The following is a 27918-nucleotide window of genomic DNA, read 5'->3' as shown; positions in this document are numbered from 1 at the left end:
TCGAAAGTAAGGTAAATACTCAGATGAGGTTCTTTACCAAGAAGGATGTTTTTAGATTCGAAGAAATGCGATAGCGATCGGGGGAATTTCGGGCTGATTTCAATCACGACGTATCCAATAAGGCACATCGAACTTTCTTCTTTTCCGAAGTCGTGACTGCGGGATTTTTCGCCGCCGGACGGGAGTGCAGGGGTGAGTAACACGATGAGAGGGGAGGGAGATGAGATGCGGGGGTAGAGAACGGAGGGAAGGGAAAAAAAGGTATCGCAAAGAGAAAAACGGCAGCACGTACACCCCGGTGAGTTCGATTCCACGAGTTTAGTTGCAGGACGGGACAGGGCTGCCGCACGGTCACCGGTGATTAATGATCCAGCCAATCAGATATAGTCGCTCGACGAGGTGGAACCGAGAGACGGAACGCGATCGAACGGAGACGGAACACGGTGACGGGAGCGGAGGGGTGACAAGGGGGTTACGTGCGAGAGAGACGAGGGGGAGGCGAGAGGGTATAGGCAGCGCCCTGTGGAAAGAGAGACGCCTGGTATATGAACGGGGAAGCGAGATAGAGCGGGAAAGAGAGCGGACGCACAGGCTGAGAGCACACCGCGGTTGATATGTTGCGCTGTCACTGCTCTGTACCTGCGCCGGTGGGATGTTGCCTGGATTGTAATATTGTATTGTACTGTTTGTTGCCCCGGTGTTCCACCGACCGTCTGCGCGGTCGACAGGCTGTCCAAATAGCCGCCACCGGCTTCGACGTAGGAACGTCGGACAAACGCGCGCTTGCCGCCGGTATGCAATCCGGCCGCGTTCCACGTTCACTGGTGTTACACCCGCTGCGGGGGATCGTCAGCCTCTTACACGCTAAATACGTTGCATGTTTCAGCGACAAGCAACGATACCTCCACGTCAATCCTCTTGGCCGTTGCAAAAAGAAGATACCCCTCGCTTTCGTTGCTTCGAACAGCTAGGATAAGCTGAGACATTGGCGACCAATATAAATTAATTTTTTCTCGCAGGCTCGAAATTTTATTAATTAAAAAAAAAAGGTATTTCGTACTTCCTCTAAAAGCTTTTACTTTTAATATTATCAGTGGTGGACACGTGACAATGTAGATATGTATAAAAGCAATGCGCACGCGGTAACAGCCTGCATCCACTGCGTGTCTGATCCTAGCGACTTAGTCAGTGGCATCTCGTATAAGAAATTAGCGAATGCTTGGCTGGCCGTTAGCTTGGACGGGTAAGCGATATTAAATGGCAGCCCTGTTACGTCGCGCGCGCGCGCAAGTCTCTCTCTTTCTGCTTGCCGTTCATTCCTCCGCTGTCTTCGTTTCCAACGTCTCTCGCAGCGACGTTGCGGTCAGCAGCAACCAACGCTCAGCCTCGGCATCAGTTTCAACAGCGTATAATCTCGGTGGTTATTAATGGCGATGCTTTGGGAAACTGCTACCGGGCAGCCCGCTCATTCCCCCCTCATCTTCTTGCGATCGCGAGCGCTATCTCTTCCCTGCCTGCGGTCCAAATCTCTTCTTCTTCCTCTCTATCCCGCGATCCTTTCTCTCTCTTTCCAACATACACGCATCCACTTTGCTCCTCTTCCACCTGGTTCATTCTCTTCTCCCCCGCCACCTCAACCCGCTACGAAACTGCATTCCAAGCGTCGTTGAACCTCGCCCCGCGCCTACCGAAAGTTCGCGAGACGCGAGCCTAAGCGCGAGTCGCTTTAATTACCTGTCTATGCCTGACGATGCCTTCTCGGCGCGCGCAATCTCGTCCGAACGTCCTCGAGAGAAGCATCGCTTCTTTAGGAAGCGACCTCGACTAATTATCGACTCTTATTCGCTTGCTCCGGACTGCCCTGAAAAGCGTAACGTCCCCGTCGTGGAAACACCCTTTACGGACGTGTACGTGCGCGCTCGCTTTGTAGCTTAGCGAGAAATATTTTTCATGCAACTCGTATACAATAAAAAGCGAATTAATTAGCAAAATAAACGAAGCCAAGGTAAAAGAATACGTCTGGTAAATAGTAGTTTACCGAGAAATTCATGTGAGATAACACGTACTTATGATACTTGATATTAATTTTCATACTTTTATGAAACGTTCTGAGACACATACACACATACATTCATACGCATACAAGCACTACGGATATTCCTAAGTGGATTTGCTTGGAATGATACTTTACAGTTACAATGGATATTAACTGCTTTTAAAACAAATAAGAAATTATTCTTTCATACATTTATGCTTTTCGTGGAGAACAATTTCTGACTTATAAATTACACATATTTTTAATTTCCAAATTTACATTTTTCATATTTATATTTTATATTTTATATTTCAGTACACATACACAAATTGTATACATTAATTTCTAATTTTAATATTTTTTTGTAGAAAGTAGATTTATTATATAAGAAAATTATTATATGTACATTACATTTGGATAACTCAAAATTTTTTCTCGCTCATATCTATTTCTGTATCTTACAATTATAGTTAAGCGGATATATCGCTTAATGCAATCGTAACAAGAATCCTGCACAGGCTCGATTCACAGGTTTTCTATCCAAAGCGAAATCCACGAGTCACTCGTAAATCGGCAGAAGAGAAAGAGAGAGTAAACCGACGAGTCAACCTGGACGATATAAAAGAGCACGGGAAGTTCATTTAACAGGCCATAAAAAGGAGTGAGGAAAAGGGAGCAAAGATGCTCTCTCTCGAAATAGGCCCTTTTGCCGCCGGCATCAGCCAGTTTCGTCCAAGAGGGTGCCAGAGGATTTGGAATTGGGTGCTAGCTGGTTGGAGTATGTTAGGGCCATGGGCTATCGGTGATCAACCTCGGGGGTCGAATCCAAAGGCTTATCTGGCCGAGAGGAAGGCTTACCAGGGTAAACGTCGGGAGGGCGCGTCGCGAGAATCGCTTGTGCTTAGGTTCTTTCGCGGGATCGACCGCAGGATCGTTCGATCTTAATCTGCCTGGACCTACGCCCATTGCCATGGTGTTCTCTAAAAGGTGGAGGTCGACCGGCATTAACCGTTCTCGAGTATGGACCACAATTCATGCGGTGAGTTGGCAAAGATGGGCCTCTGATTGAGTTGTCAAGGAATAACGATCTGAGAGCTGATAGGGGGCAAACTAAATAGTTGTCCAGTGTTACGTAGGAAACATTCTTTGTTGCACAATAATCGGGAAATCTTATTTAAAAAAAAAATGTACGATAATAGTTCTCTTTTTTATTACGACATTCGTACAGGAAAGATATATGTAAAACACGAATAAAAGTTTTTCCATTAGAATATACAAATATATGTGTAAAACATGTATGACACAATATGAGTGCAATCCAATTCTGATATTTATCCGGTATTTACCATCACAATATACCTAAATCAAAGCCGATTGCGTAACAGAAGTTTCTCCTAGAAGTTATTGTCGAGTCGCGTTTGTTAGATGAGCATTTGGAAACCGAGAGACGATTTTTGCGACGTGCGTGATCTATACAGTTGTAGCACACGGTGAGACTCGCGACTAACGCTTTCCTCCACAAGAAAAGGTACGCACGTTGCACGCCGAATGGCTTACCGCTAAGCATTGTCGGTGGTCATGCGCGACTCATAAACGCGCCACCGTCGAGGTTTCTAATATCACGAACCACAAACAGCTTTCTCTCTCTTGCTGATGTAGGTATAGTAGATCGAATATATCAACCAGCATATTACTCCATTATTCATAAAAAAAAAATATTTATAGTAAAAAATATTTATAACAACTCTTTGTTTAAACTAATTATTATTTTCTATGTATTTACTCTTCAATAATTACATTTTTTTTATATATCTTATTTAGCATAGATACAGATAAAATCTAATAATTTTAAGCCAAACGTTGGTCAAATTCTCAACTTAGCTCGCAGACCTGGTAAGAAAAACAATGGTTCATCGTCTACATAATTCTTGCATAGAAAAATGTGATGCGATAATCGCAATTTATTATATTTTTTTTTTAGAGTTTTGAATTCTCTGTGGAGAATAAAAAATTGCTTTCGCAATGCATGTCATTTCACGTTATCACGCCTTCGAGTGTAATATTCCTAAAATAGCTCTTACGTCTTCCGCATTGGGCTATTTCGCGGTGCAAAGCGGCTTTTGTGTTCCAAAGATCGTAAAAAGGAGCGCGCGAACGCATCGATGAAAGCGCTTCGGCTTCGAAAGTGGCATTCCGCGTTACGCTCGTAGGTCACGAGATATTCGCACGTTGTTTCTCGCCCAGGTGCATCTACGATCGTCCAAATGGATAGGGAACGCTCGCGTTTTGACTCGCGACTTCGATCATTTTCTGGTCCGTACACGCGCTGATTGATCGGCGCCGATTTTCCGGCCCGCCAACTACGGGGATCGTCATCGATCGGGAAGACGTCACGCTAGGGATCGCGGTAGCTTCGCGCAACTTCTTTTTCGCCACTCTTCGCTGACGATGATTTCGCGAGGGTGATTTTACGGTGAAATGTATAGCAACAATCTTGGGAGCGTCGAAAGGTCGGCAATCCCATGCGAAATGCAGAATTCTGAGAATTTGCAGCTTATAGTAATTGTGAGCAGAAAACCGAAGTACAGAAGGATCACAAGTCATTCTATGTTTCTTAGTAATCCTCACTTTCCTTACGAAAATTTAATATTAGAAGGTAGTGTGTGATTAATTATTTATTTTAAATATTAAAAACACTGTTGTGTTCGAGGCTTTTAATACTCAAAATAAATAATTTTCAAAATTAAATTAGATTTCTGTAAGAGTTATCCATAACATATGCATAGCTATATATTTCAAATGTATGTTATATATAATAAAATGTATATGTTATATATTATAAAATGTATCGACAGTGTTAGATACTTGTAAATGTCGACATATTGTTGTCAGTATGACTTGACGAATTAAAAAGTAAACGGACACTTAATCGTTAATATCGCGCAATTTTTGGCAGCATTACATCTGCGCAGAATCAATCCCGCGATAACGAAGAGCTCGACACGGCAAAAGTGGTGGATGTCGACGTCAAACATGTTGGTAGAACGCCGGCGACAGTATTTTTACGAAAAAAAAAAAAAACGACAGCGCGGTGATCCAGGTGCGACGGTGTTTGCGTTAGCAAACCGTTTCCCGGACGGACGGACAGGCTTCGTTGTGGCCGGGCGACACTGATTGCCAATCAATATGCCCATCTCGCTGGAGTCTAATTCGGCAACAATGTTGATCAATCAGTGCGCACACGGGCTGACCGGCCGGCCGGCCAAGCCGGGGAACTCCCGTTCCATTTCGCGTTCGGTTCGCAATCGCGCATCCACAACGACGAACGAATGAACGAACGAACGAACGAACTAACAACGAACCGTTCTGCGGCAGCGGACAGTGGAGAGAGGGAGGAAACGCGCTACTTCCACCACTCTCTCTCACTCTGATCATTTCCGTTTCCGGTCATACACCGTACAAGCACCTAGCACTCCGATTTCTCACCATCGCCCGAGTCGCGCGAGATTCGTAGAGAATCACGCGATTGCAATTACAGAAAGGTGAAACGTCACAGATTCTTCAAGATCTCGAAATTTTATTCTTTTTCTCATTTGCATACATTTCCGCTTCCAAAATGTATTAATGTAACAAAAGCTCAAGCGTGTTTGCGTCATATCGAAGCGTTTGACATTCAGCCTTCCTTCGTGGAACGTCAAAGTTTCCCGAAGGAGGTCAGAACGAGGTAACGAGAGAGTATGTCGCCCTTTAACACGCGCCGTTGGCTAACATACAAATAAGCCTGTTATGCTATTAATTCGTTATTCTCGCGGCGCGGCGACAAGGTAAGGAATCAAGGGCCGATTGAAAGGCAATCGTTACAACGAATGCCGGCGTATGTTGATGCACGTTTGTTCCCTTGACAATGCACATGTCAGCAGGATACAACAAAACATATTGATACGCATGGGGCCATGTTCGCACTCGATACAGTCGCGCCACTGATTGCATCTCTGTTTGTGCATTCGCACATTTCCAACGAGCGAACGGTGCGCTACCCCGTCACATCGATGTGAAAACGAAAATTCTAAACGATCACGTACGCCGGATCAGTTGACAGTTAGTAATACTTCTCGTGTCGCTACCGAATCGATTAAACCGTTGAGAATCATTCGAGTAACATGTCTCCTGTTCTCAAATTGAAAGAAGGACAAGTGTAATCGTATCTGTTCGCACGTGTGTCGAAGCAGACGGATCTTATATTATAATACTCGTTATTATCCAACTCTGCCAATTATCAGAAAACGCCGTAATTAATCGGCATACTTATATCTCTTTATCCGACGTGACACCTTAATTGCGACACGACACGCGGCCTCAAGGGCTCTATAAGAGGCCGAGATAAAATCTTAACTTCGATCTTGATATTAAACGCACCGCGAGAGAAACGATTAATTAATTTCCAATTTTAATTAATTGGTGGTTCAAGCAAACTGCTGACTGAATCGCTCGGATATGCTGATCGATTCTCCTTACAGCACGTCAGGATCGATTGGTCGAAAGAAAACGGCCGCTAGACATAGACAAATGCTGCCTTTCCGCCGTCGTTACCGCGAAGGGTCAGCAGGCTAACCCGATATAGCGGACGCGTATCCGCGGACTGGTCGTGGAGAAGATGTATGCCGACCGGAAGGCACCGTACCCGGAAACCATTACTGCCCCTCTAATTTCTTTACGATCACGATGCCATTGGTCACGCTCCCACTATGCTGTGGTTTACGGCCCAATCTCACGGTTGGGCCGCGGGAGGTTTGTCGTAGCATTTTTTTCCCTCACGCCCGCAAATTGAGGGTTTCCCTCCAAATACTTCGATCCTTGTAAAATCGTCGCTCATCTTATCATCGCGCGCTGCCGATCATTTTTCTTCTTCGTTTTCTTTCGAAAAATCACCGGCGAGTTACTGTACAATCATTGGTGCACCGTAATTAAAATTTTTACGATAGATCTCATCGATTATAGTAGCAATCTATAGGGTTACAACTTCATTACGGATTACAAAAAAGATATTTAGGGACAACTTCACGGTGGAAGACAATGTGATTCAACAGAAATTGTAAAGTACCTGCTGATGAGGGAAAAAGGACTGAAGACAGACGTATGGGAGGGAACGACAAAAAGAGAGGAAAAAAAGAGAAAGAGATGCAGCGAAAGACAATGAACTGGTATGGTGGTAGCTGATTCGTCGGTAGTGCTAGCAGATAGCACTGAGTAGCTCGGGGCACAATGAGCCTATCAGATTATATTTCTATTTTCGACACGCGGCCTATCGCGCAATCCCATCTCTTCGAGGCGGCTACCGCGACGCTGTGCGCCATATACATGGGTTACATGTCGATATATACTACACGTACGAACGCATACGCGTCGCAGATCACTGCGAAACACGAACAGCGTGTGTACGCCGCATCGAGCTGCACGGCACGGCAGGCACGCCACACCAGACCATGCCATGCCACGCCACGCCACGCCACGCCACGCCGCTTCGCGGGACCCATCTTACGTTGCCCGCGGGGCCCGCTGACGCTGATGCTGATGCTGACTTCGATGCTACCACCGCTGCCGCTCGCTACCTCTATCGTGAATGTACGTACGCATACGTGTACGCATATACCATCGTAAGGACAACTACAAACTTTTAGCGATGCATACCTTGCTCGAATATATCTGTGTCGACTCGCGCGATTAATAGATAAAATATCAGAGAAATGCCAGAAGTTACATCGACTCTTTATTGTCATCAAAAAGATTAAAAGAAATATATTGAGAATGCCTCTTCAAACTCAAAACTATTTCATAGCGAATAGTTATCTAACATGTAATCAAATCTATTATGGATCATTTGTCTCTTTCCAGGTATTCGCGTCAATATCTCAACTCAAGTCAAATAGAGGAACGTACGGGAGCTCGATGGCTAATGAATATAAGCGGAGCCGCACAAATGCCGTTCTTGATAGTTAATAACAGAAGGTACTAAAGGAGAGAGAGAGGGACAAGGGTGCGTCCGACAAAAGTAGTAATCACGGATGACGCCCTGGTCGTTCGTTCAGACGAAACATAGCCGCAAGCTTCGTAGCCACGCGAGATACTTTCTTCTTGGTATGCGGCCGGTCCCGAAGCATTCTTCGATTCGAAGGAGGGCGCTGGTCATGCCGTTCGTCAGCTCGGATTTTGGTGGTAGCTCTCAGCTATTCCTATGGGACCGCGCAATTCAACCTGGGTCCTCCGCAGCCGGGATGAGCCGGGAGGATTCACGATATCAGGAAACGGCGTGGGCGTCCTTCGTACCTACGAAGTGCTCTTAAAGTGCACCGATGAACTCCCTTCGCTTTTTCGCACTCGTTGCCCGTGCAACGCTACGTTCCAAATCGCAAGGGTGATGACCACACCATGTTTGTTGTACGCGTGTACGCACGCATGCGTGTATGCGTGATAGGTATGGTGGGAGCGAAAGAGATAGAAACAAGATGATGGAGAGGGTTGAAGAAAGAACAGAGACGGAGAGTACTCGAACCGCTTTCTTTCCTTCGGGCGGTGCAGCTTCTCCTGCAACGTGTACTACTACGCCTCTCTCATCTCGTCTCTACCCTCTCTATCCCCTGTTCTTATCTTCTGCTCTTCGTTCTTCGTCTTCTTCTTCTTCTTCTTCTGCGGCTGCTGCTGCCGCTGTGTTGCTGCTGTTGCTTCTACCTTCTCCCGTTCTCTCGCATGAACACGAGTAACGCGTTTTTGAAGAGATCGCATACTTCGCTCCGATGACGTTGTCAACGCGACATGCGTCGATTATCGGACCGAATAATCTTTTTAACTGAAGTAAACTAGCGAAGCTCACGTTAACGGACGTCTGAGTGATTTAGATTATTATCGTAATTAATCACCACACCTTCTGGACATTCTTGAAATTCGTATTAAACGTCCGTTATATTCAGCATCGTAAATTTTATACAGTAGATTCAATTTATAGTAGCTGTATTTGTAACATTTATATATATATATATATATATATACTTTAATAATATTCTTATTTTAATTTGAAGAAATCATCGCACAACGCAAATTAAAAAATTCTTCGCGACACACGCGGTGACGCGATGGAATAAGCCCTTCTGATATATGCATATAGATCTCACGCTGCCGCTTATATTTAGGGACGACTTTCCAAGAACGATTAAACCAGGGAGCGAAGTAAATTCCGCGTTTGGCAATCTCGAAACTACCATGACTCTTCCATCGAGACGTGGAGACGGCTCTCGGAAGATGATTGCGGAGAGAAAACGTCAAGACAAGACGTTGGTTGGAACACCTCGAGGTGTTCCTGGTCGACGTGATGGAAAGGACGTGCGACTTGGCAGATGGCTTCCGAGCGCGACGGTGGAAGCCTGTCGTGCACCGCGGAATGACGTCCAAAAAAGCAAAAGAACTGGCGCTCGGGCCGCAGGGAGGAGGTGGAAAAGCACGGCAGTTATCACGACACTTCGCGCCGCGGATGTCCCTGATATGCCCGCGCGCTGCCGATGCATGTGTGTACGCACGACACTGTAAAATTACGGCGTCAAAAACAATTACGTTACAGCCCAACAGTTCGTATAACCCGACCATGAGACAATGAAGATAACCAAACCACCACCGTACCAGCCAACCGTCGTTGCTGACGAAATACCTCACGCTTTTCCACCAAATCCGACTTCCGCGTGACAAGTTGCCGTCGTAGCCGGGGATTAACTCGCATAATCGTCCGCTCGCGTTCTCTCCACTTTCCTCCGCAAGACCCCACGCAGCACATCGCGTCCATTTGACTAATTTCGAAAATTACTAGTCCGCACGCTGACGCAGCTTCGAGGCAACGACAGCGACTCCGATTTAACATCCGCGGATGATTCATTCGATAATGAAGCGTTATCGTGAAATGGTCGCTTGTTGATTGCTTCCTTAAACATTAGCATTTTATGATCTTCGTTTTACTTTGATGATGTACTATCTCTATTAGTGCGATCTTACTTTATCTTGTGGTACACTGCGTCAGAATATCTGAGAAATTAGAATTCAATTTTAAGTAATAAAATAATTAAGAATAAAAAGTTCTTCTCATAATACTTTTTTTTTTTTTATTAAAAGCTGATACGTCTGACAGTTTTATTTCACGATTATTAATTTCTATTCGTCATCGACGTTCCCGAACACCAGCCGTTCGTTCGATATTATCAACGATGTTGGTTCACTCATGGGGTGGAATCGAGGGGGCGGGGGTCGAGCCGCGGTGGCGCAGAGCATTGTCGAGTGGAAAGGGGTCCAATCAATCAGCCGCAAATCAGTATGCACGGCACGTTCGCCTAATGCCGCCACTCTTTCATCATATTCATTTGATCGCGACCCCCTCAGCCTGTGCACGCAATCGTTAATGGCGCTGTTTAAAGATCGCAACCGATCGATGTTGAGACCCGCGCGCGTCCGCGAAGAAGGGACATGAACGTGCAGTCCAGTTAAAAATTACGTTTCTCTTTGTAGTCATGCGCCAATGCGCCGATACGCCATTTAACAGAAACGAGAGCATGGTAAACAAGAGCATAAAATATTTAAATTTGATGTTTAAGCAAAACACTAAAGTATTTTAAATTCTATACATAAAAATTTTTAATTGTAATCGTAAATAAATCATTTCCTTATATATACTAGCTCTTATATATATGTATAATATATATATATATATCAAATATTATTTAAATTTTATTTTGTTATTTGCGCAACACACAACTTAAGTGACTGCAAAATATAGAGGAAAGTCGCCGATACTAACATAGATCTCCTAAAGTGACACTCCTTTATTTCTCAGAAACTAACTAACGCACTTTATTAATACTAATAAAATCATGATCTGTTCAGCTAATTAAAGAATTACAAACTCATAATTCATATATTTGTGGCTTATTTCTATACCAAATCAGCTAAAAACCAATTCCATGAATCCGAGAAAAAAATTCTTACGGTGTTCTTTTGCAAATTGCGTAATTAAAATAATAGTGACTGTATTATTGATAATATTATGTCATTTTAAATGTTTATAGTTTCATAAATTAGTTTTCTTTACAAAATAGGATATATCTTTATTTATAGAATAGGAATGTTGACATTATTGCCTACTATGTCGGTTTTAGAGCCCATTTTGTCAGACGCTCATTTTTGCATAACTTACGAAAAACTTAATTATTGCAAAATTGCAAACAGTATTATAAAAATTGCTTATACTATCTGATAGAAGACACTTTTTACTTTGTATTTATGTTTTTGAAGTTGTATTTTTACCTTTTGTTTAAAAAATATTGTCTAAAAACAAAGTGGTATGTCGGTATCGGTGACCTTCCTCTAGTAAGTAAAATTTCGAAATTATAATCCCTCATACTTTTCTATAATCCTTTTTCCTCAAACATAAAAATTACAACGATATAAACGTTACAATTACGACAATTTCACCGAGATACCTATAATAAATCATTCCCTGAGCCAAGAACATGCGTTTTATAATAACCGCAAGCTACACGTGTCCAAGAGAGTCTCGTAATCAACGAAAGAGAAATCAAAATATTCCTAGTGTTTTTATTACAACCGCAGTTATACACGTCGTGATAATGATATACCTACGTACACGGTCGATATACGTATACGCTACACGCGTTTTCGTGGCTTCGCGAAACGACCGGCTGCCATTCGTAAAGCGTTAAACAGATTACAGACGGCAGACGGTGCGATGCCACGAGGCAAATACGTCTTTGGCTCTCCGACTGGCGTGAGATCGAGATGGCAGGAGGCAGAGAACCGGGCAAATACGTAATCCGGATTATCGTGGATCCGCTTACCTTACCGGACACTTGCACGGTGGAACGATACGGCGCCGATACCGGTGCCAGCTTCTCATTCCCTTCCTGCTCTATCCCCCTCGACACTCCCCCGTCCGCACTTCCACACCCCCGCAGCACTTTTAAGAGGATTGTCTTATAAGCCGTAATATTTTTAACGAGGCCTGAATTTTCTTGGTGTGCCCGGTCTGGTGTGTGTTTGTAGAAACGCAACCTGTCGAAAAATAATCGACTTTACTCGCGATAGAAAAAGAAAAAAGGATAATATAATCCTCCTAAAAAAAAAGCGTCTCATATTAAAGCTAAAATTAATTTTTTTTTTTCGCTTATTACTTTGATCTCCTACATCATAATTTAATTCTACAAACACGTCTTGACTGTCGATAAAACGGTAGCCAGCTTCCTGTATCAGATCGAGCCATCGAGGCGTAAGTCGCAGGAAGTAGATATAAAATGAGCGAAGATAGGCAACGGACGAAAGAGAAAGGAGAGGACGTTCAATTTAAGCCGAGCCCACAGCACAAAAATGCTTCCGAAGGCTCTGGCTCGGTTCATTAAATGAAACCCAATAGCGGTTGTTTGCGTTGCCAGACAGCGAATCCGTCGCAAATTGAATGCCATATTGTATAGGATCCGCCCATGTTTCCTATATAGCTTACACACCGTAGTTTTATAAAATCGACGCAAATGGCGGTTGGCATATAGGTATCGCGCACGCTGTTTATCGTTAATTTGCAAGTTAGGCATTCTGGCGCAAAAACGACAGTATCGTAATGAAATAAAATGGATGACCTATCATTCTTTATTATCTCAAAGTGATTTAGTTATAGCGATGCAAAATTATTAAGTGTTTTCCGATATAGGAATTATTTCTCGGAGAATACGAGGTTATTTTAGTCATTTCCTAATGGCGCAACAACGCGCGTTAAAGAATATTTTACGACAATTTGAAACAATGGACAACGGGCTATCGCGATGATGTAGAGCGTAGTTAAAACACAATTACCGCGACGCCCCTCTACGACGACCCCACGACAGACCGCGGGCGTACCGCGCTGTCAAAATAGATAACGCTCGGAGTAAGTCACCCCGAAGTTAAAACCCATGCCTGCAACGGGCGGTGTAGGACCATTCACTTTGGGTTAACGTCGACAAAGGGTGTACAGGAGGATAGGAGGAAAGCAGAGTCGGTGGGGAGAGGGATCGTTACGGCGGGACGGTGATACGCTCTGCGTGTACGTTTTGTTGCTTGCGACGAAGTTAGGGGTTGATATTGCGCGTTGCTAGGGTTGTCAGTGACGTCACATTGCCTGATTAACATAAACGGACGTGCGTATGTTGACAGAAGCGTTATCTTTTGTTGCCCGTAACTACCTTCCTGCGTAAGGAAATGTCAATTGAACGCGATAACTTATCAACCGGCAACAATTCTTTGAAATTTTACTTCGCCGTTGATTTAAATAACGCGAAAATGAGCAACGGTTGTTTAGCGAGAAACCGTGCTACGCCTCATCGATCCGTGGCTTATGACGAATCTTGGACGAAGGGATTAGTCTCCGGTGCGGATGACGCGTGCACATCAACCCTTTTATTACGGGACCGGATGACTGTAACTATCTAACGTGACGACATTAGCGGAACCTCGTTGGCTCCGGAATTATTATTATTATTCTATAAATGGATATCGTAGAGGGAGATCCAGATTATGGAACGCTGCTCGCATACCTATTAGAACAGCATGCGTCGACTTTTATTTACTTGCATAGTTCTTGAATATTTCCCAACATTTTCAAAGCCTATATAACAATAATCGCATCTCGTTTTTTAAATATTTCCAAAAACACTCGACAGTTTTGAACATTAACAGATTTTAATCTAGAATGTGCTATCTGTACTGTTGCATTTTTCAGCCTCCCTCCCCTCCGGGGGGGGGAGGGGGTTACTTTCTAATTTATTTGTGGTTAAACTTAACCTGATAATGTAAAAATTGATTTTGTAATAGTAACTTTTAAAGTTACCACTACAAAATCGTTAATCTAGTGATTAAGCACAGCTAGAAAAACATAACTTTTACGTTACCTTCAGGCTAAATCTAAATCATGTAAGTTTATCAGAAAATGAAAATTCGGGTTTCAGTGTCTGATAACGTTATCTGACAATGCGAACTCTAAATCTCAATTTATAGATCATTTATGGTTCAAAACCAACGTATCATGTTGATCGTAATGCGAAGGATTACTTTAGAAAAAGAAAAGACATAGGTATTATAAATAAGGGTACAAAATAAGTTTCTATTATGATCGATCCAGTGGTAATGCATGTAATCAGTTCTTGAAGATAAGTGACACAGAGACGCAAGGAAAAAAGGAAGAGAGTGAGAGCGATCGCGTCGATGGGACGAAAGACGATCGTCGGGGAACTTTATCTCATTCATACTTTTGCATTTGAAAGCGGTAATTTATGCGCGCGGTGAAGTGAGATGGAATGCATCGCGGAGAAACGAGCGAGAGGGAAAAGAACGTAAGTTCGACGGCGACAGAGCGTGCGTACCGGCGTGTGTGAGAAAGAGGCACAACGTCGCCATTATAATAGATATGTTAGCATGCAAACGCTGTCTTTTATACGTTTGCCAGTGCACGGTAGTGGTGGCGATCGTTCAGGGCCGTGCGCCTTCCCTCATCGTACCCGAATTCAACTATTTGTCAATGCCAAAAAAATCGATCGATGTAACTTTGGTAATACCAGTGATATCTTGTGGAATCTTCTCTGTCTGTGTTTCTCATCGACATTGTCCAATTGAAGATGAAGAAGTGTGTACACTGTACGTATAAATATATCCACGAAGGTTACATGGCGTTATAAAAACTTAAATCTCTCAAGTGACATTAGACGGTAAAATGTTTGATCAGAAAGTCCAAGATAAAAATTAATTGTATTATTACTTATTATTGTTTATTTTATTATCATTTACATATTTATTAAAATTAATGTCAGATTGAGTGTCAAAATATATTCTAGAATGTTAGTGTTGACATGATCATATCTTTATATCCCAGTTAAAGGTAGGTCGATCCATTTGTTTGCGATGCAACGGGGTTGTCGTTACGAGACATCGAGGTTTGCCTAGCAGGTCCATAAAAAAGCGGAATTCCGATAAATCGACGGTTGATACGTCCCTGGAGCCTCGCGAGCAAAACGTGGAGGCGGTGCGAGAGGGGCGGCAAAGCACGGTTCGCCGGATAGGAGAGTGGTGAGAGGACAACGCGGTAGCAACTGCGACGGCGGGAGATCGGTGAACGGGGGAGGCCGACGGCGAGGCCTGGCGGGAGGCAGCGGGGAACGCATGGGTTCCCTGAGGGGACGGGGGGAGGGGGTGGCGGTGGCAGGGGTGTATCTACTTACCATACTCCCAGTATACCAAAGTCCCGCGGTCGACTCGCTACGCGGCAGATAGTAGTCGCTGGCAAAGCACGCTTCTCGGCAGCAGCCGCGAGTACAACAAGAGAGGGGGGAGAGAAATAAAAAAAAAATACAGAGAGAGGCAGAGAGGGTTTAAAAGGGGCAGAGAGCGACACAGGGAGAGGGAGACGGAGGTCAAAGAGCGGAGGAAATTCGCTACACGTGTTCGCCGTTCGTTTTCCATGGGATACGGAGAAAAGGAGTAACAAAAGAGCGCGGAGATTCAACGAAGAGGAGATACCGTGAATCGAGCGGATCGAGATAAAATGGCGGGACGGTAAACGAAAGAAAGTGGCTGGACGCATCGCGTGTGACAGTATATCGTTGCGTGTCTCGTGCGGTCACATGGATCACGTGGTAGTCCGTGCCCCTTCCCTTCCTGACCGCAGGGATTTCTATGATGAGTGGTGGGGATGTCAACTGTGATTGGAAGGGATGTAGAAAAGGAGAAATGGTAGACGATTCTTAGGATAGAAAAAGAGGAGAAAGAAGAGGATGAAAAAAGGATGGAAAAACAGTCTAAGAAGACATTGCTTCGACGCCGATAATGATCACGTGAGGTAAGAGTGTACAATATTACTTATTTATAAACCATTCTGTAATCGTAGCTTATTAAAACAACTACTAGCAGAAAAAAATTATTCATATTCCCCAATGATAAAACAAGATATATCATTCAACATTATTTATAAAAAAAAATTTAAATATCATTATATCATTCTACAAATTTATAGTCTTTGTCTTACTACAGAAAAACTAAGATAAAATAAAGAAATAACTCTTTAAGATGCAGGATAGATAAATGATACCATAAATTATTATCTGCGACGGACAATATATACACACGCGATATATCCCATTCTTTGCCACAAGATGTCGGCTTAAATCGTCGTTTGGCAATGCCTCCGGGGTTCCGCCAACCCGCTTAAATCGTATACTTGGCACACAAGCTAATTGGTCGTATCTCGCGTTAGTCGGTGTGCTTTATCGCACCATCCGTAACCGGTCGAAAAGCATTCGCCAGCGTTCCAACGAGCAATTTAACGTAACGTAAAATGGGTAACGCGCTTGCCGCCACTCGATTTTTCACTCACGGCGCTCCCACGTGGCGCACAGGACCACGTGTCAACCGGAACATGTCTTACGATCGAGAACTTTTCGCTTATATTTTTCCAAACAATCAATATATTATAAATTGTCACAAGATATACACCAAAAAATTATATTTTGTTTAAAGGATAAAATTTAGAATCGATATTTATTTAAATTGAGTCATTCATGAAAGCTTCTTGAATAATCTATTTATAAATTAATAAATATCTTAAACAAGGACTCTCTCTTCTTAAAATAACAAAAAATAACCTAAATGTGGGCTAATGAGAGTCAGCGCGAGCGGAAGGTGCGCAATAAATCTTCACAAATAAAATTTGTTACTTTATGTGATGTGTTGATCTCATCTTTATTTGAAATATTGACATCTTGAACGTTTCGATTCTCTCTTTGGAATCTTCATCAGCAAATTTCTTAACCAAATAAAACTTCAACGATCGTCCGATGTAGAGTCACTCGCAGGTTGCCAAAACTGTAGTGTTATCCACACGATCGTCAAATCTCATCATGAAACCTTGGAAATTCTATTTATAAAAACATTTTTATGTCAAATATTTTTTATATATGTATATCAAAAATTTACACTTTCCAGATTCATACTTTTCGAAAAATCTTTTTCTTTATAAACATAATTATTGATAATCTCATTCGTTATTTAAACTTAAGTTTTCAAAACATTTCCATTTCCTTTTCATTAATGCTTATTATTACATGTGACGAATGCAAGTTTCTCGCAGAACACGAGACAGCATCGGAAGGCTTGTCGCTTCTGTGTCTAGCTAGCGAGCCGGACATGAAATTGAATTCGTACCGTGAATAACGACTAACAAACCGCAGTTATATCGTAAAAAGCAATGCAGCGGGATGTGAATTAATTCTGGCTCGCACCCCACAGGCCATCCCAGAGCCCTTTTTCCCTCTCCGTCTCTCCTCGCGCGTGCACACGAGCGTCTCTCGTTTCCTCTCTCGCGGTACTTCTCTTCTCCAACTGGAACGGTCCCAAAATTCAATAAAGGCGAACGAGTACGAGGTCTCTCCCTCGTCTCCGTCGCTTTCTGTATGGGGTGGTGGCGGCTATGGGGTTAGGAGTACCGGAGTCATCGCGAGGACCGGAGGGTGAGATAGAGGTGCATACATTAGCGGGGGTAGCGTGTGGAGATATTGTCTGAACAAAGGGATCGGCTCGTACCTATCGAAAAGGCGATTAAGCAAGGATAAAGTTAACTTCGCCTTAGGCACTTGCACTGAAAGCATTCTCGGAAAGAACTTTCGTTCTGTGATTTCTGATGATACTACGCGATATCGCAAATTTGCAGTGATAAAATCCGATACAATAAACGCACTAAAATTGTTGCAACAATTCACAAGATTGGATCACAACATGATTTGATAACTGCTTGAATTTCGTGATAATTAAAATATGATAATAAATATGTGATAATATCACATATCAGTGACATGAAGTGAACTTTTTCTTTGAGAATTTTTTAATTCTCTTTAACATGCCGTCTAAATTTCGAAAGTATTCGAATGAGTCAATTACAGTCTATTAAAGCCACATTTGCGAAGCGACAGCAAAATTAACGTTATTATTCACGACGCGTTATGCGATCTGGCAAACTTGACACCGTAACCAAGACAACAATGAAGGTGGAAAAGCAAATCGCGCGAGGTGGAGAGGAATAGGACGATAGCGAGGATAGCGGGGCTGACAGGACACAATATTGCAATAACTTCAATTACGGCGACACGACGGATTGCTGTGGGGTGGATTCGACCGTCCGCCGCCCGCGCGCAGCCCGAAGCGAACCAGCCAGCCACCTCCGCCCGTTCTATCCATTTATATATCCGAGTGACACAAACGTCGTGGTCGAATTGGCTGTCGGATCTGAAAGGGGCTGCCTTTAAACAAGTGCTTCTTAATAAACCATTGACGCGCGAAACCACCCTCGAAAATTTGCCCTTCAGCGCTGTGTCGCCACCCTTCCTTAGTATCTAGCGCCACAAGGCTCTGTTGAGGGACTTTTAGCTTTCGTTACTTCGTTAAATTCAGAAAGACGAAACGCATCCCACGCCGCGGAATAAACGTAACGAACCGTCCTGACGGTTTTATTTTGAAAATTTGGACGCGCGTTAGATTTACAGAAATCAGAAACAATCTTATTGACACGAATCAATTATCGCAATTTAGAAGTATATTCGACATCCTGCTTTATGAAGCTTGATATGTCTAATTCAATTTGATATCTATTTGCACGCAAACAAAAAGGAACAATATGCATATCAACTTGTACATTATGTCGATTATAATTTTTAATTTAATTCACAAATTAATCTATTATTTCCCTCAATAATTTTTACAAAATAAAAATTATGAAAACATAAATCGTTATTGCAAATAAGCGGTCTATTTGATTCACACGTGACAACTGAGTTTAGTATAAAACTTTCTCGTGGAAAGAATAAGAAACGCTTTTACATAATTTTTGAATGATAATGTAGGAAAAGAATTCATCGAACTCATTTTTGAGACAAGGCCGACGACCTTGCCGCGAAGTTTAGTCTAGTGGTGACTTATCGACCGCCCGCTGCAGGGAGAGCGAACTCTGGAAAAATTGTGCAGAGCCTTTGCCCCGCGGGCTAAGGGTATTTCACTAGGGGTGGGCACGCACCCTTCTTCCTCACGTCCCACTCGAAATTTCGCTCGGCTAGCGCTTTTTTTAACATTTATTTGACAGCTGTCGTCCGCAATGCGTGCGCGTTTACCTACTACGCGGGGTTGTCTTCGTGTCGAAATCTTTCGAGGGCAGAAACGACCAGCTTAAACGGCACCCTTGAAAGAAATAGGGGTAGTAAAAACTTAAGACAAACGCTGACACGATCGACCAAAACTGTTTCAAGTCTCAAACAAAAAAGGAGCTTTTATGTTTTATTAAAATTTTTTAATTAATTTTTGCACGCATGGAAAGTATCCAGTCTTCTTTTTAACGTAATATTCTGTTGTCAATTTACGATGCGTTGGAATTTGTTCAAAAGTACGAAATTATAAGATAGTGAAAAGAATTACATAATTAAAACTTATATGGTCGTAAAAGTTTTTCATGGGCACTTTTACAAGCTACAATTATGTACCGAGTATCTAACGTTTGAAATGTCAACCGTATATTTATAGCACGTTAATTACATTTCAGCTATCATTTCTTTACCAAATAAAAAGATATGCTAATAATATCTCTTGAAAATAGTTACGTAATATAATTGTAAAATAAGACTAAAATGGAATAAAGATTAAATTTCTCGATATTTGAGACAATTTCTTGAAGGAATTAAATAGGCAAATTTCGCATTTTTTCATTCTTAACATTAACTTGATATACTCCAATTACTTACACCTACGATTGCTAATTGCGGAACCACGTTTTGTAAAAAATCAGAGAGGAAATAACTAATAATCACGTAATGAGTCTCCGAGAGTCTGTCACGCGATGCAAAACGAATTAACGATATCGTCGAGCCAGGTTAATTACCCCATGACCCGCGCGACAGAATGCGTGGCCGCGACACCTCACTTTCTCTGTATTTGTATTCGTACTTTTCATAGCGTTGAGGTACGAACGGAAATGGAATGCCATACGCAACACGACATAACGTAATCGTATTCGTCACATCATGTCTAATTATCTTATTTTCTATAAGAATTAATATTAATAAAGAAATAATCAAAGAATAACACGAATGAATTTGTTGTAAATTTGTTTCTAAAAAAAAAAAGAAAGTATTTAAAAAACTCTTTTGTCATAATCTCTCTTTACAATTTTGTCAAGAAAGAAAATTAAGAATTCTACGACATACGACAAACGTTTTATTTTTCCATATTATATCATTATTTTATTGTTTAAAACGTCAAATTAATTTACGCCAGAAACAAATCGCATCTTTTATCGCTAAGGTTTCGTAAATCGATACTCACGCGCCAAGAAGTCTTTTCCTTTCCCTATCGAGCATGTCCAAGAGAATGATAAAACGTTTAACGGATAGATAATCGTAGAGACAGGAACCTCGATAAATCTAACGCGATCTCGTTGACTCGACCCTTTCTCCGATCACTGATTTAAGCTTATTTCGAATACAACCCCCAGAGCGAAATCTCGATAACGAAGCAGGAACTCGCGCGTTTTTTCCTCCAAGTTGTAGCAAAAATAAAGAGAACGAGACTACCACGGCGTTGCCGAGAATGTGACGTCCAAGCCTGAGAACTTTGTCAATTAGACGGCAACAATTAATCGTAGCCGCCAGACAGCAGCTACGGAGTGATAGGTAATAACTAATAACGGATCGTTGATTGCGATAATTTGTCCCCCTTTCAGGTGTGCCTTATGTTCGCCGCGAACTCGTTTAATATCGCGTTACAAAATGTCCATTGCGTCCAAAGAATGCGGTTTACCGCACAATGTTTCGTAATTGTCTGTTTTCCCAGATTTTTCTTCTATAAATGTTTTCGATCATTCACGAGTTTAATCCGAGCACTGATTAGAAGAAACGGTATGTCTTACAAAACGTTTAAGTTTAGAAGTGAACACTTGATGAAGAACTATTTCTCTGGAACAGAGATCAAACAATATTAGAAAAATATTTTTAAGTCTATTATTAAGTTATCATGATAGTATATAGTCCTTTAACTATAGTTGTACACAACATATTTAATTTTTCTATCGGTGCATGGATACACACTATCCATATGAAATTTAAAAAATAAAAATTTTTATATTTTCGTGTGAATTTCATTACACCTCAAAAACCATTTCGGACATTCTTCAAACAACAAAGAATAATTTTGCAGACTTATCTTGTTTTTACTTTTACATTTTTAACAAGAAGTTTATGGAACACGATAGTGAAAAGGTGAAAAATTATGCATTAACAGAAAAGCTAATTTTGTTTAATATTTTTTTTAATATTAAGCTAAAAAGATAAAAATATATATGCTGATAACTAAGTAATATCAATTCGAAACTGTAATATTTTTCATAATGATACATGCACAAATTCATAGTCTACATTAACATTTATCAAAACAAAAAGTTGACGTTTAAAAGATTGATTTTATTTCTATCGAGGAGCAGGATAGTGTGGCTTAATAAACCTGCAATTATCGGCATCGTGCAAACATCGCGGAATTTTTCAAACGCTTCCTGTCGCGATAGAAAAAGAGAGAAAGAGAGAGAGAGAGAGAGAGAGAGAAGTCCACGGATAAAAATCAGTTAGAATGTCACGTCGACGGATGGCGCGCCTACTTTCCCGTTGTCGTGCGCACCATCTCTCGTTTTCACAGGAGTCCCATCGTCGTACTCCCTTTCCTCGCACTCGCGCTTACCTTTCGCGAAGGATTCTTTCGATCAGTCAACGAGCGCCGGACTGCTGGCCGAAGAAAAACCCGGCTGCCAAGCTCGCTCTCGCGTACGTGAGTTACGTGACGCCAGATCGGCCGTCGATTTATCGTGCGATCGTGTACAATGTGTACGACGACAACCGCGGCACAGTCCGTCCAACCGGATGTGAGATTCGTTCCTTGACGATCGACGAATCCCGCACGAACGTGACGTCCTCTTTAGGGGACGCGTTATCGCTACTTGCCGTTATCATTAATGTTTAATCGATCGCGAAATAATAATTTTTTATCATCGTGACAAATTTATTTTTTTTTTTCGCAAGAACTTGATATAAAGAGAAATACTCATGATTATCAAGATAGCGCCGTTTCTGCCAATGAATAGTAAGAACGACGCGTTTTAAAAGCACGCTTCGCCAAATGAATAAGGGACCGAAAGCTTAAAACGCTCGCATTCTCTAAAATCGAATCGCGGAAAGGAGAGGCATGCCGGGGCAATTTTCGGGATGGTCGCAAAATAATGATGATCTTTATCCCTAATGAAATTAGTCCTGCTGCTCCGGAGAGCGCGGGAATAGACATCGTACCGTGAAATTACTATAATAGGCGGCGGCGGGGCGGTAGATCCCCCTCCTAACACACGCACAGGCGTTTACTCACATATAAAGACGCCGAGAAACGACGCTCCACGTGTATATTACGTACGTGAATTCGCGGGCACGGAAGAGCACGCGGGATGAGATCGGTTTGACTCGGTCCTCGAGCCGATGTGGAACGATCCCCTTGGCCTATTTAAAGAGAACACCTAAATATAGTTCGCTTTTTTACTGGAATTTAAAATTACGGTCGTAAAGAAGCCGAGGGCAAATTAACCGGGGATTCGACCCTCCAGAGGGGGGCTGTTTCCAACCTCCTCCAAAGTCGTGCACGAGTCGATTTTCCATCGCGAAGAAGCATGATATCTGACGACTGTATACGCAAAACTTTGCTTTTTTTCCGCTCAAGTAAAGTGAACATAGACAAAGATATAAAAAAAAAAAATGAAAGCATACAATAAAGTGGAAATTATTTGGAAATTGACGCAAAAAAGTGAGATATAATGCATCTATACGTTATCATTTTTGTGTTTCAATAAACTGCGTTAACGCTTATGGGTTGAAACGCGAAGTGAGTCGACGACGATTTCGTCGCACCTGCTTGAATGCTGTCCAATTCTATTACTCGAAACGCCATGACAATGGTACGCTCCTTGGCGTCCCGTGGCCTTGTCCAGCTCTTCAGGGCGATAGTGTCGGGACCCGCAGCCCTACGGGCTCGCTCTGGTGGAAACAATTGCTGCCGCGGGGCATCATTTACATCATAAGCAATCATAATGATCGAATTTTCGGCGAACGACGATGATCCAACGAGTGGAACGAGGGGAGCCAATTCAGAAGTGGGTACCCACTTACCGGCTGTACGAACTATGCGCTTGCGAGAGACTCTGACCCTCCTCCACCTCTTTCGACCCCATAGCTTCGGGCTACCTGCGCCCGTTTATATGAACTGGCACTCATTCTCTCTCTCTCTCTCCTCTCTTTCGCTTTTTTCCTCTAACGTCCAGAAGAGCACTTCGAAAAAAGTAATTGTCCAAAAAATTTCGAGCACGATGAAAGACGGCATCCTATCAACTATCTACTCACGAATTATATGTTTAGCTACCTTCGCGATACGCAATACGTTGAAATAAATAACGTGACACGTGGTGATCCGTCGTCCAGTCCAGCATGTTGAAACAATCTCTCAACTGTTTGTCCACGATTATTAACATGCAACGTCGTATACGAGCGAGCGGGCGAGCAGGCGAACGAGTGAACGTCCACCTAAAACGGCATACGAGTATTTTCACGTACCGTTAATGGGAAGTTACTGCGAACCGGCCGGCGCGGGCGGCGTGCTTGAAAACGCGGGTTCAATTTCCTGGGCGCGCACGAGCAGAACGATGTTCCGGAGGACGTTCACTTCCAGCCGGCGATAATATAAGGAATTCACGCGGGCTATTTGCGCTTTAAATGGTCGAGAAATTCGCGAAGTAGCCAGCTTAAAAATCGCTCGCACGAACGCAAATGATTTCTATCGTTTCTGGCGTGCTTCGATTTTCGAATTTCAGAGGAATCTCCCTCACGTCGCAGGACAAGGACTGCTGCAAGAGAGCTGTAAGGAACGGCATGACGACGGCAACGTTGCCGGTGTTTTCCAGACCAGGGTTTACCAAAGACGGTAAGAGCTCTGTTTTGGGCTTTGCCAACGCGCCCGCTCGCTCTCTCCGTATATACGACTGGACCTATCAGTATGCGGACCACGAAACGTGGTCGGAGGCCCCCTCGTCTTCCTTGTCCCTCTTAGCCTCCTTCTTCGTCCCTTGGAACCTCCCTCTCCCTATCTCTCTTTGACAAACACCGCGTCCCTCCGCGTTTCCCTCACCCGCGCGCGTCTCTCCTCTCTTGCTCTCTGCTCCTATTTGTCTCTCTTCTCTCGTTGCTCTTCCTCCCGCTTCAGCAACATGAGAGGCGAAACGTAGGCTGTTTCGGAGAGAGTGTTTCCACCGTAATGCCGAAACAGTATTGATTGCAGCCCGCCTAGCTTAGTTCCTACTGCCGCTTACTGCATCTAACGCTCACACGTAAAGCCGCGCGTATTTTCGCACGACTGCCTCCGAAGACAAACGAAATTAACTATGCATATTAACTAACTGTCATCGGACGTGCGGCGCAAATATCGAGCAGTTTCTCCCTCCTGGCTGGATGTTATCGACTTACCGCGCATTGGCTTTTGCTCGATGTTCTCGACGACCTATATCTTACGTAGTAACTTCTAGATTCTCCTATCCAGGCATAACTAGAGAGAACTGACAATACCTTGAATCTCTGAAACGGTGCACGTCGTTCGATACGCGTCCATTAATATCGACAAGCTACGATCGTACGGTCCGTGGAACGGTTCGCTCGCAAATCTGTTCTCGGTCGGCCATGACGGCGAGGCGGAAATCGTGCCCATCGTCCTGGACCGAAATTGGTTGGAGGGCCGCACTAAAGGGTAGTAACGATGTAACAATGACCCGGGAGAGGGTAGTAGTCGGCATCGCTGACTCGAAGGACGATGGGAACGGCAATTCCGTCTTCGGGAAAATGGGGTTGCCCTATCGTGACTCGGCAGATAATTAGACGGGTAATCGAGATGGTCGGAGTTCCGAAGTATTACGGTAGTCTGCAATTTAATATAGGCTGGCAGTTCTGTTTTCCTGACTCGTTCTTTAACCAGTGTCAATGACCCACCTGAAATGTTATTGTTCGTGTATAGATTACAGAATTTCTCATTATTACAGATATAATATCTTGCTAAAAATATACAACTAATTTTTTTCGTTGTGATTTTTTTTCGCGTGGATAATTGGTAGACGATAAAATTTTTTGATCTATAAAATCTTTGCCACGTTCAAAATCCTTTTGAAAATATTGGAACAATCGCTATAAAAATATATCAAGACACTATCACTGACAAATCAGCTTCGACAAACTGCCATGGACCTCGAAGGTCTCGACACGACCTTCGACACTCGTCCTAGAATGGTCATCGCGCTCGTATCGCATTTTTCCCATAAAAATAGGGTGTACGGAGTTCAGTGGGTCTCGTGTGACTCTGCGAGGTTTTTCGAGGGTCTGGTGACATAATGAGGCAGATCGATTGCCGAGTGCATTACCATTACAATAGTGGACACCCCCGGAGACGCCTATGCTTAACACAATTGATAGACGACGGGAATTTCGGAAGAAAACGGGAAAAAGCGGGAAACTATCGTCCAACGAAGGGAAAAGGAGAAAAAAGAAAGAAGAGAGAAAGAGAGAAATGTAGAAAGAGAGCGCGGTCACACCAACGGGCTTATTAGTCAGCAATGTGATCTATTTGCCCTGTACTCGCATAAAGAACCTACATTATTGTGCCACTATGTTACGAAGGAGGGCGTTATTGCCCAACAGGGACCTCCAGTTAGGCTCCTACTACCGACCCGTGGCGACGTATGGTGTACGGTTATGGGCACCGTTCTTTCTCTCTTGTCTCGTTCTTCGTTCTCCTCCATCATCGACCACCCGCGGGGTCTCGCTAATATGCCGGTAATATTTCCTCCATTCCGGATATCGCTTTATTATTTCCTGCCGGCACGCCACGGTTATCGACGATGAATTCTACATATGAGAAAAGTAACGTGAGAAATTTTCAAAGCCACGCGAAATGTATATCACGGTATCTGCATTAAACGCTACGCAACAAAAAATCAGTCTTCTCTTACTACACAGATCATATATAATATCTTTGTATTACGCTATCCTTATATAGATCATCATATATAATATTTTTGCATTGGACTATTCTTATTATATATTATATTTCATTATAAAATAAAAAAATTTGCAAACATTGGAAGCTTTACAAAAATGTTAAAGTACGTCCTTATGCATTTGTCATTATACTGCCAAGACCAGCGGTTGCACTTAGCGACACCAGAAATAATTTAGCATCGTTACAGACACACTGAATGCCGTTAACAACAGGATGGCGATACGGCCTTCATCCTCGACACTCCGTTCCATTGTCGATTTTGGTCGCTTAGCGTGGTAGGCATTGTTTAGCATCCCGCGGATTCTCAGCGCTGTCTGACTCATAGGATCGGCTTCCATCCGCCTAACCGAATCGAATCGTCCGTCCGTCGACTAGCTCGTTTTGGTTCTCGCGCCTTCGTTCTTGCGAATGACAATGACGTCACATAAGATACAAGGAATTTTCATTGTTCTCGACGCGACGATACTGAGTGACGCGACTTTTGCGCGGAGTTCACAGGAACAAGATACGCTCGATATGATAGATCTTAGTAAAAGAACCGCTATATTTCATTTTTTATTTGATATAACCCAGAACTTTATAGTTTGCCAGAGATTTCAGTAGACGATCGGTGACACTTTCGGTATTATTTCGGCAGAAGGGAAGTTCAACTCTTGGCTTATCACGCAAACTTTGACGGAGGCACGTCGGGAAAGGGGCGAGGCTCGCGGAGCAGCGAAACGCTTTCGGAAAATCCATAGCGTCAAGGAATATACAGGGTTCTGCTGTGGCGGAACACAATGGCGCGTTGTAGAAAGGTAGGGTGATAAGAGGAGCGAGTGAGATCGTTGGCTGGACAAGAGAAAGGAAAAGAGAGAGAAAGACGGAGACGCGGGGAGAGCTTGCGGCGTCGGTCTTTGCCCCGAGTACGTGCTTCGAGTGACAAAGCTTTCAGCATGGAGACCGACCGACCGACCGACCGTACGAACGCCAGAACGATACGACGCATCAAGGTCCTCGACGATCGATAGGCAGGTTCTACTCAACCTGGACTATCGTCGCGCGCGCCGCTCTTTGCCTCTATTTAAAAGTCTCAGGTAACTATCCGTGGACATGTCCGTTTGGACGCTACGAGATGTTTTCTTTGCAATCTCTGCACGGCAAGCTATTAGTAAAAATATCATGTATATTCAACGAAAACTTCGAAATTACCTTCGAGCACAACAATGTGTTTCAATTTTAATGTTTGAAGATCTGCGGTATTTCTCTTCACACAGGTGCAGAATAGAGTCTTTATCATGATGTAATTTTATTGTGATTTATGGTGACTTTCTCTTTTAAAAAATGATATCTCGATTAAGCATACGATTTTCCTTGATAGTCAACAATGGCGGATTAGGGGGGACCACTGGTAGGTGTCGGCAGATCCGTATCTGACTCCATCGAGCTGGTCGCGCCCGCTCTCAGAAGCGTGAAATGAAATTTGACAGATCAGACCGAAAGACCCTCTCGCTCTCGGTTCCTCTATCCCCGTTGACAATCCCCCTCTACCGCCCCCATCTCAGGCCATCTCACTCTTCTCATCATCCGGCAACTTCGAGAGCTGCAAAATGGCGTTGGCACGCTCGTCCCCCGGGTTTCCGCACCTTCGGGGTGCCCCACGGGCACCGACCGGCACCACC

At 43.2% G+C, this 27918-nt stretch overlaps 1 long non-coding RNA gene across 1 annotated transcript in view; it reads left to right on the top strand.

Moving 5' to 3' along the window:
- Positions 1-15354: 15354 nt before the first annotated feature.
- LOC108760238 (uncharacterized) overlaps positions 15355-27918 on the top strand; it is a 155881-nt gene continuing 143317 nt past the window's right edge. Inside the window, exon 1 of the long non-coding RNA XR_001940076.1 lies at positions 15355-15941. This is a non-coding gene — a long non-coding RNA (uncharacterized LOC108760238). The remainder of the gene's footprint in view (positions 15942-27918) is intronic.

The sequence above is a fragment of the Trachymyrmex cornetzi genome, unplaced genomic scaffold, assembly GCF_001594075.2.
Source record: "Trachymyrmex cornetzi isolate Tcor2-1 unplaced genomic scaffold, Tcor1.1 scaffold223, whole genome shotgun sequence".
NCBI classification, from domain to species: domain Eukaryota; kingdom Metazoa; phylum Arthropoda; class Insecta; order Hymenoptera; family Formicidae; genus Trachymyrmex; species Trachymyrmex cornetzi.
Note: the sequence above shows the minus strand (reverse complement) of the source record. Positions and strands in the feature narration are given on the sequence as shown.